The following is a 6,000-nucleotide window of genomic DNA, read 5'->3' on the forward strand; positions in this document are numbered from 1 at the left end:
TCCCCTTTAAAAGCAATTTTTTTAAAAAACTGCGCACTTCGTGTCTACTTAAATATAACTTAATTTTTTTTTTTAGGTTTTGACCATCGCTGCTGTTTTAGAGGCCCAATAAATGTCGACAAAATATTTCTGCATACGTTTGTCACCATGATCACAGTTAAAACTTGTGACAAGCTTCTTTAAAAATAAAGTGCAGCTTGCGTACTTGGTGCGTACTGCGCTTCTAGGTCAATTAACTCTGAAAAACTTCGGACTGGTGACCCGGGTTTCAAAAATCATTTTTGCATTGAAATTTGACTTGTTCATTTCTTGAACCATTCGACATAGTATATGCTCCCTAACGCTGCACCGTCTTGAGGCAACTATAGGTAGCGAATTGAGCATCGAATCCGCGATGCGAAAAATAACAGGGTCCAGCGAAAAAAATCTGTCATAAAAGTTAAGCAAGTTCACGCAAAATCTTCCTAAACACAAATGTTTTGCACGGAAGCGAAGTAAAGGTATAGGTACACATCTTTATACTGATGTGTACGTACCTTTTCTTTACTTCTTCCAGACGCAAAATTACATTCAGAGACCTTAAGCCACAGTTTACACAACACACCGTTGTTTCCATCTTGGGCTAGTTTCGGTAAGCACCAGAAAAAATTTAAAGAGAATGTCGCGCGACATTATGAAGGCATCCGGTTATCGAATATTCTCTCGTCCTTAATGTGGGCAATTATTTTTCTTCCGAATACGCATTGATCTGTTTTTTTGAATCATCTTCGTACCTATACTAGTGACTTCTCGGCGCAAAACTTATGCCTCCAACTAGTGTTCTCTCACGTGCCACATGATTAGCGGTGATCACACCTGAGCGCACTTCAGCGGGACTTGGCGCACGCACGCCACAAAAGCGGCGTGGAAAATTACGAGTCGTTTGTCATCGCAACACTCGCTGTGGACGATTGCTCTCGGGAGCCGACACGCACGCGTTCCACTCGGGAAGAGCTTACCTTTCTCAACTTCAAGACTTTCGTGGCCGATGCGCCGTGGCACTTGATAGTCTTACAGTCCAGGCACCTTCACAATGTCAACTCGAAGGTTCGCGCGGAAAGAGAAGGAAGTAAAACAAATAAGCAAATAAAGTTCAAAGTTTGAAACAATTGCGTAAGTAAACGGCTAAAACAAGGGAAAAGCAAAGAACGTAAAGGGACGCGAGAAAAGTTTTCTCGCCTTTGAGCGACGGCTCAGGTCGGTCACGCAACCCGAGTTCGCCCAGCTGTCTCGTCACGTTTCAACCCCGCAAGGGTGAAGAAAGCTTTTTGGCTCACACTGAAGATTTGTCGTACGCTGCCAGGGTAGCGTCGCTGAGTCAGTTCAGCAAGATGCAAGATGAAAAATCAAACAGCGTCATTGCGCGCGCGCACACACAACTCCTGGCCGGAACGTCCCACCGGCGGCGAACGCTCCATGAAGCGCGGGGCTGTAAAACTTTTTCGCGGTGGTGTCTCTCGCTGTGCGTGGGGAGGGAGACTTCTGGGAAGCCGAAGAAGAGAGTTCTGCACACGCAGTCGTCGTCAGTCGAAGGTCACCGAGCCCTGGTGAAGGGGCTCGCTGGCCTCTTCGTCGGTGGCCTCCTGTCCCATGCGGTGGCCGGACAGCACGCGGCCGGCACTCGAGCTGGGGCGCCCTGGGCTGCGTGCCGCGCGGCTTCCAGTGCGCGAGTGAGCGCCGCCGGAGCCGAGAGCGGCCCGGCCCAGTAGCGCATCTGCGCACGCGCCCGGACGGACATCGATTTCGCGGCCCCTGCCTGCCCGCGTGTGCGTGTGTTTGTGCCTCGGCTCCCGTGACCAAAGGGTTCTCCCCCGCACCGTTCGCAGGTGAAGCCCGTCCCGCGCAGGGCTCGGCTCCCCACGGCGGACTGTCTCGGATGCGGGATGCGCCACTGGGCCAAGACGCAAGTGTCACGCTCCTCCCTTGGGAGCCGGCGACCAGCGTGGCCACACCGCGAGGGGCCAGCCGCAAGCGTCGTTCATACGCGTGCACTTCACAGCGCACGCGCACCTTCGTACTTTCCTCCAACTGCGTTAAATTAGCTGTAGTAGCTAGAAAAGTTTGTATACTGTTGAATTCACTGCTGCGAACGATAAGGCAGAGTTAAAAGAGATGATATGCTTGCGTTTTATCAGCCTGCACCGCAAGTTCTTGTACTTATAATGTGGAGTGATCGTACAGCTTTTCTTTGTAGGCACGTTGTGTAGTTTTGGCATTGCTGAACGGATCCTCCGCAATGACATCACGTGGTGTAAGTAATATAGTGCCAGTAATAATTCAATGCAACGTTATTTGGAGTAGGCATATCCCGGCTGCGGCGGCTGCATTTGCGATGGAGGCGGAAATGTTGTAGGCCCGTGTGCTCAGATTTGGGTGCACGTTAAAGAACCCCAGGTGGTCTAAATTTCCGGAGCCCTCCACTACGGCGTCTCTCATAATCATATAGTGGTTTTGGGACGTTAAACCCCACATATCAATCAATCAATCAATTGGAGTAGGCATGTGTCCCCAAAGCAAGTTTGGATGATAGAATAATGGATATAGGAGGAATGCACTAACTTGTAACATGACCTCACGAGATTGCGCCCAACCTTGTCGGCCCTTACTCTAACTGCCACGATTGCCAGTTGTGCGCAGGTCTGTAGTTTGATGCTGTAGGGGCCAAAGAGAAGGAAAGATTATCATGGACAAGGAACTCTGGCCTCTAAAGTGTGCATTAGCCAGTTTTCCTAAACGCGAGCTATATGCTCGGTATTGGCGCAACAAGCGAGAGGTCACGAAACGACTGCTACTGTGTACACAGTGATTTAACCCGCATGTCTGCCCCGCCGCGGGGGTCTAGTGGCTAAGCTACTCGGCTGCTGACCCGCAGGTCGCGGGTTTGAATCCCGGCTGCGGCGTCTGCATTTCCGATGGAGGCGGAAATGTTGTAGGCCCGTGTGCTCAGATTTGGGTGCACGTTAAAGAACCCCAGGTGGTCTAAATTTCCGGAGCCCTCCACTACGGCGTCTCTCATAATCATATAGTGGTTTTGGGACGTTAAACCCCACATATCAATCAATCAATCAATTGGAGTAGGCATGTGTCCCCAAAGCAAGTTTGGATGATAGAATAATGGATATAGGAGGAATGCACTAACTTGTAACATGACCTCACGAGATTGCGCCCAACCTTGTCGGCCCTTACTCTAACTGCCACGATTGCCAGTTGTGCGCAGGTCTGTAGTTTGATGCTGTAGGGGCCAAAGAGAAGGAAAGATTATCATGGACAAGGAACTCTGGCCTCTAAAGTGTGCATTAGCCAGTTTTCCTAAACGCGAGCTATATGCTCGGTATTGGCGCAACAAGCGAGAGGTCACGAAACGACTGCTACTGTGTACACAGTGATTTAACCCGCATGTCTGCCCCGCCGCGGGGGTCTAGTGTCTAAGCTACTCAGCTGCTGACCCGCAGGTCGCGGGTTCGAATCCCGGCTGCGGCGGCTGCATTTCCGATGGAGGCGGAAATGTTGTAGGCCTGTGTGCTCAGATTTGGGTGCACGTTAAAGAACCCCAGGTGGTCGAAATTTCCGGAGCCCTCCACTACGGCGTCTCTCATAATCATATAGTGGTTTTGGGACGCTAAACCCCACATATCAATCAACCCGCATGTTTGATCTCGTGATTGGTAAGTGTCACGTCCTCCTGATAATGCACAATTTAACCAGTCTTTAGCCAAAATTCTAAACATTTATTTTTGATGTACTTGGATAAATAAAATAATCAGGCGTTTTGGATGATCTTAAAGGGGTGGTGCCACCATGTTTGTGGCTTGCGATTTTTTTGCTGCAAGCGGTTCTTATAGCTCTACGAGGCACAATACAAGCATCAAGGTTTACGTATTCGCGTTAAATAAATAATGTAATATATCGTTCCCTATGTGGACAACATTTGATTTCGGTATGTGGACGCTTAGTTGGGCAATGACAAGGCAGTGCAAATGGCTTGGTCACGTCACCGCACAAAGCTGTGACGCACGTCCTGCTGAATATCATCTGCAGTCTAACACACGTGCCGCACAAACACCAGCAAAACGAACGCGCCGACAGTGGCCATATAGCGGTACCGGCCACGAGTGATGCAGCAACCGATGCTTTGCCGGTACGTACGTTGCGGAGATGGCAGAGGTCCGGAGCTCACTCACATCACTACACAACTGGTGTGACGTCCATGAAACTTTCGCTGCCCTTCCAATATATAAAGCTACGTTAGTGTCGGACGCGCTAGTGATGGGTCTCGGTCGGGAGAATTCGTGTAGAGTGCTTTTGCGTACAGAAGAAACTCACAACAGGCTTGTTATAGCCTCGAAATTACACGGCACCACCCCTTTTAGGCATGTTTACCATTTTTCGAGATATCAGTTTCATGCTATGACCACTTCGTTCGGCTTTTTGATTAAGAATGACATCTTATTATAGTGTAATCGGTTACAACGTAAGAATAAATTGAGGTTTTGCCCACAGCCCATGCACTGCCATTGGTGCCCAGCAGAATGCGCGTAAATGGTCCATCCAATGGCAATGTACTATTTACGTGACCAAAAGCACCTTTCCCGTTGTTGGTGATGGTGACTTTGTGATAGAGGCACATAATCATGTTTTTCGATTGAAAACTTTGGCTTCCTGGGTAATTTCAGCAAAAATTCTGATTTGACTGCTTGACCAAACACAACATTTCAAAAGAGAACGACAAAACTTTTATTCATAATTTGCGCTATGCGTGTATTAGCAGTGGAAAAGTCCTTGAACTTAGACAAAAAAAAAACACAGCATGCACGATTCTCTTGCAGATGTGAATGAGACGCACACATCTGTTCTGAAGGCGAAGCTTATATTCATCCTTATGCTACAACCTAGTATAGTTTGCTAATACAGTTTTGCAATAGCTTATTTTCTGCTGTAACTGAAGGCAACACTGTTGAGTCTTATCCTTAGCAATTCAAAAACTAAATTCACGATGATGTTGTAAGAAAGTGTGATTTGACATTAGTCAAAATAATAGCTTCAACAACACAATTTTTCGGCATCTACTCCTTAGCACAATACAGCACCATTTTAATGGTTGTATGGAAGGGTTGCTATGAGTGTAGTAGTGTTAAGTGAGATGTGCAGTGAAAATCGAGATGGTACTAATGCATAGCAATAACTTATTTATGATGACTTTTGAGTAGTGCCCTGTACCATACATTCCTCAACCATACCCCTCTTCTAACAACCCACCGCTAATTTTCTTCACCGATGTACACACATGCGAATTCTTAGCATTGTTACTGACCCTATGTATACCTGCACGCTTAAAAATATAAAGATTCGATCACTTAAAACATCGCGAATGCGCGTGGCATTTACATTTGAAATGAGCCACTGAAGTGGACTTTGTCCCAAGGAGGGTAATGTTTTAGTAGAACTAAAATGAAAAGAAAACGTTTCGCGTTCAAGCCCTACTAGCGCTGGCGCAGTGGCTGTGGCTGGGCACGGCTCCATGAGGCCGCCAGCAGTACGCCAGAGTGCTGTGAAATAGTTTCATGGGAGCTGCAAATTCGTCGTAGTCGGCCACATACATTGTTACTGAACAGTTATGATAAATGAAATCGGGAAAATATAATGGCCCAGCCGTCCTGTTTAATGTTTGGAAAACAATAAATAACAAATAAACTGGCAATAAATTTAGAAAATTAATTGCTTCATTTTTTTAACAACCACAAGTTTTACAATATTAATGTGCACGCAATTGGACAGGGATGCTTGTGCAACCATTTTGAGGCAGCCCAGAGAAAAGGATTCATGTAACAATTACCTAAATTAAATGTACGCGAACTCCGGCATCGCCCAAAAAAAAAAAGCTTGCGCAGAAGCTGAAAAAAAATTAGGTTATTGAATGAATTATTACGGACAGGAAAAGTCACTTGCGCGTATCACAAGATT

At 47.0% G+C, this 6,000-nt stretch overlaps 1 protein-coding gene across 1 annotated transcript in view; it reads right to left on the bottom strand.

Moving 5' to 3' along the window:
• Positions 1–1,949, bottom strand: part of Oamb (Octopamine receptor in mushroom bodies) — a 631,213-nt gene extending 629,264 nt beyond the window's left edge. Inside the window, exon 1 of the mRNA XM_075877249.1 lies at positions 999–1,949. The gene's annotated coding sequence lies outside the window, so the exon portion shown is untranslated. The remainder of the gene's footprint in view (positions 1–998) is intronic.
• Positions 1,950–6,000: the final 4,051 nt, after the last annotated feature.

The sequence above is a fragment of the Rhipicephalus microplus genome, chromosome X (assembly GCF_043290135.1).
Source record: "Rhipicephalus microplus isolate Deutch F79 chromosome X, USDA_Rmic, whole genome shotgun sequence".
Classification (NCBI taxonomy): domain Eukaryota; kingdom Metazoa; phylum Arthropoda; class Arachnida; order Ixodida; family Ixodidae; genus Rhipicephalus; species Rhipicephalus microplus.